The sequence below is a fragment of the Doryrhamphus excisus genome, chromosome 13, assembly GCF_030265055.1.
Source record: "Doryrhamphus excisus isolate RoL2022-K1 chromosome 13, RoL_Dexc_1.0, whole genome shotgun sequence".
NCBI classification, from domain to species: domain Eukaryota; kingdom Metazoa; phylum Chordata; class Actinopteri; order Syngnathiformes; family Syngnathidae; genus Doryrhamphus; species Doryrhamphus excisus.
Window position 1 is genome coordinate 3,040,621 of NC_080478.1, and position 2,500 is coordinate 3,043,120.

Sequence of the window (2,500 nt, forward strand, 5' to 3'; positions counted from 1 at the left end):
TAATCCCAGGCGGTCTCCCATCCAAGTACTAACCAGGCCCGCCCCTGCTTAGCTTCCGAGATCGGACGAGATCGGGCGTTTTCAGGGTAGTATGGCCGTAAGCTGCAAGGGCAACTGAAAAGGTCCTATTTGAAGGCGACGCAGGCCAAACTAGACTCCAGCAAAAAGTGTCAAACAGCGCCCTCTGCTGTCAGGCAAGAGCAGAAACCATAAAAAGCTTACAGCACCTGGTATTCCCAGGCGGTCTCCCATCCAAGTACTAACCAGGCCCGCCCCTGCTTAGCTTCCGAGATCGGACGAGATCGGGCTTTTTCAGGGTAGTATGGCCGTAAGCTGCCAGGGCAACTGAAAAGATCCTATTTGAAGAAGACGCAGGCCAAACTAGACTCCAGCAAAAAGTGTCAAACAGCGCCCTCTGCTGTCAGGCAAGAGCAGAAACCATGAAAAGCTTACAGCACCTGGTATTCCCAGGCGGTCTCCCATCCAAGTACTAACCAGGCCCGCCCCTGCTTAGCTTCCGAGATCGGACGAGATCGGGCGTTTTCAGGGTAGTATGGCCGTAAGCTGCCAGGACAACTGAAAAGATCTTATTTGAAGGCGACCCAGGCCAAACTAGATCCAGCAAAAAGTGTCAAACAGCGCCCTCTGCTGTCAGGCTAGAGCAGAAACCATAAAAAGCTTACAGCACCTGGTATTCCCAGGCGGTCTCCCATCCAAGTACTAACCAGGCCCGCCCCTGCTTAGCTTCCGAGATCGGACGAGATCGGGCATTTTCAGGGTAGTATGGCCGTAAGCTGCCAGGTCAACTGAAAAGATCCTATTTGAAGGTGACGCAGGCCAAACTAGACTACAGCAAAAAGTGTCAAACAGCGCCCTCTGCTGTCAGGCAAGAGCAGAAACCATAAAAAGCTTACAGCACCTGGTATTCACAGGCGGTCTCCCATCCAAGTACTAACCAGGCCCGCCCCTGCTTAGCTTCCGAGATCGGGCGTTTTCAGGGTAGTATGGCCGTAAGCTGCCAGGACAACTGAAAAGATCCTATTTGAAGAAGACGCAGGCCAAACTAGACTCCAGCAAAAAGTGTCAAACAGCGCCCTCTGCTGTCAGGCAAGAGCAGAAACCATAAAAAGCGTACAGCACCTGGTAATCCCAGGCGGTCTCCCATCCAAGTACTAACCAGGACCGCCCCTGCTTAGCTTCCGAGATCGGACGAGATCGGGCGTTTTCAGGGTAGTATGGCCGTAAGCTGTAAGGGCAACTGAAAAGATCCTATTTGAAGGCGACGCAGGCCAAACTAGACTCCAGCAAAAAGTGTCAAACAGCGCCCTCTGCTGTCAGGCAAGAGCAGAAACCATGAAAAGCTTACAGCACCTGGTATTCCCAGGCGGTCTCCCATCCAAGTACTAACCAGGCCCGCCCCTGCTTAGCTTCCGAGATCGGACGAGATCGGGCGTTTTCAGGGTAGTATGGCCGTAAGCTGCCAGGACAACTGAAAAGATCTTATTTGAAGGCGACCCAGGCCAAACTAGATCCAGCAAAAAGTGTCAAACAGCGCCCTCTGCTGTCAGGCTAGAGCAGAAACCATAAAAAGCTTACAGCACCTGGTATTCCCAGGCGGTCTCCCATCCAAGTACTAACCAGGCCCGCCCCTGCTTAGCTTCCGAGATCGGGCGTTTTCAGGGTAGTATGGCCGTAAGCTGCCAGGACAACTGAAAAGATCTTATTTGAAGGCGACGCAGGCCAAACTAGATCCAGCAAAAAGTGTCAAACAGCGCCCTCTGCTGTTAGGCAAGAGCAGAAACCATAAAAAGCTTACAGCACCTGGTATTCCCAGGCGGTCTCCCATTCAAGTACTAACCAGGCCCGCCCCTGCTTAGCCTCTGAGATCGGACGAGATCGGGCGTTTTCAAGGTAGTATGGCCGTAAGCTGCCAGGTCAACTGAAAAGATCCTATTTGAAGGTGACGCAGGCCAAACTAGACTCCAGCAAAACATGTCAAACAGCGCCCTCTGCTGTCAGGCAAGATCAGAAACCATAAAAAGCTTACAGCACCTGGTATTCCCAGGCGGTCTCCCATCCATGTACTAACCAGGCCCGCCCCTGCTTAGCTTCCGAGATCGGGCGTTTTCAGGGTAGTATGGCCGTAAGCTGCCAGGTCAACTGAAAAGATCCTATTTGAAGGTGACGCAGGCCAAACTAGACTCCAGCAAAACATGTCAAACAGCGCCCTCTGCTGTCAGGCAAGAGCAGAAACCATGAAAAGCTTACAACACCTGGTATTCACAGGCGGTCTCCCATCCAAGTACTAACCAGGCCCGCCCCTGCTTAGCTCCCGAGATCGGACGAGATCAGGCGTTTTCAGGGTGGTATGGCCGTAAGCTGCCAGGACAACTGAAAAGATCTTATTTGAAGGCGACGCAGGCCAAACTAGATCAAGCAAAAAGTGTCAAACAGCGCCCTCTGCTGTCAGGCTAGAGCAGAAACCATAAAAAGCTTACAG

General features: G+C 52.4%; 9 non-coding genes and 3 pseudogenes across 9 annotated transcripts in view; all 12 read right to left on the reverse strand.

Annotated features, from left to right (window-relative positions):
• Positions 1–103, reverse strand: part of LOC131097567 (5S ribosomal RNA) — a 119-nt gene extending 16 nt beyond the window's left edge. The window contains exon 1 of the ribosomal RNA XR_009116466.1: positions 1–103. This exon is cut by the window's left edge and continues 16 nt beyond it. This is a non-coding gene — a ribosomal RNA (5S ribosomal RNA).
• Positions 104–215: 112 nt separating this feature from the next.
• On the reverse strand, positions 216–334 carry LOC131143160 (5S ribosomal RNA). Its single transcript, XR_009133213.1, has one exon. It is a non-coding gene; the product is annotated as a 5S ribosomal RNA (ribosomal RNA).
• Positions 335–446: 112 nt separating this feature from the next.
• On the reverse strand, positions 447–565 carry LOC131097723 (5S ribosomal RNA). Its single transcript, XR_009116617.1, has one exon. It is a non-coding gene; the product is annotated as a 5S ribosomal RNA (ribosomal RNA).
• Positions 566–676: 111 nt separating this feature from the next.
• On the reverse strand, positions 677–795 carry LOC131141688 (5S ribosomal RNA). Its single transcript, XR_009132560.1, has one exon. It is a non-coding gene; the product is annotated as a 5S ribosomal RNA (ribosomal RNA).
• Positions 796–907: 112 nt separating this feature from the next.
• On the reverse strand, positions 908–1,016 carry LOC131101122 (5S ribosomal RNA; annotated as a pseudogene).
• A 112-nt stretch (positions 1,017–1,128) lies between these two features.
• LOC131100016 (5S ribosomal RNA) lies at positions 1,129–1,247 on the reverse strand. Its single transcript, XR_009118785.1, has one exon. It is a non-coding gene; the product is annotated as a 5S ribosomal RNA (ribosomal RNA).
• A 112-nt stretch (positions 1,248–1,359) lies between these two features.
• On the reverse strand, positions 1,360–1,478 carry LOC131097734 (5S ribosomal RNA). Its single transcript, XR_009116628.1, has one exon. It is a non-coding gene; the product is annotated as a 5S ribosomal RNA (ribosomal RNA).
• Positions 1,479–1,589: 111 nt separating this feature from the next.
• Positions 1,590–1,698, reverse strand: LOC131100647 (5S ribosomal RNA; annotated as a pseudogene).
• A 111-nt stretch (positions 1,699–1,809) lies between these two features.
• LOC131099640 (5S ribosomal RNA) lies at positions 1,810–1,928 on the reverse strand. Its single transcript, XR_009118464.1, has one exon. It is a non-coding gene; the product is annotated as a 5S ribosomal RNA (ribosomal RNA).
• Positions 1,929–2,040: 112 nt separating this feature from the next.
• LOC131141145 (5S ribosomal RNA) lies at positions 2,041–2,149 on the reverse strand (annotated as a pseudogene).
• Positions 2,150–2,261: 112 nt separating this feature from the next.
• LOC131098216 (5S ribosomal RNA) lies at positions 2,262–2,380 on the reverse strand. Its single transcript, XR_009117092.1, has one exon. It is a non-coding gene; the product is annotated as a 5S ribosomal RNA (ribosomal RNA).
• A 111-nt stretch (positions 2,381–2,491) lies between these two features.
• The window catches only part of LOC131098245 (5S ribosomal RNA), a 119-nt gene continuing 110 nt past the window's right edge, over positions 2,492–2,500 (reverse strand). The window contains exon 1 of the ribosomal RNA XR_009117121.1: positions 2,492–2,500. This exon is cut by the window's right edge and continues 110 nt beyond it. This is a non-coding gene — a ribosomal RNA (5S ribosomal RNA).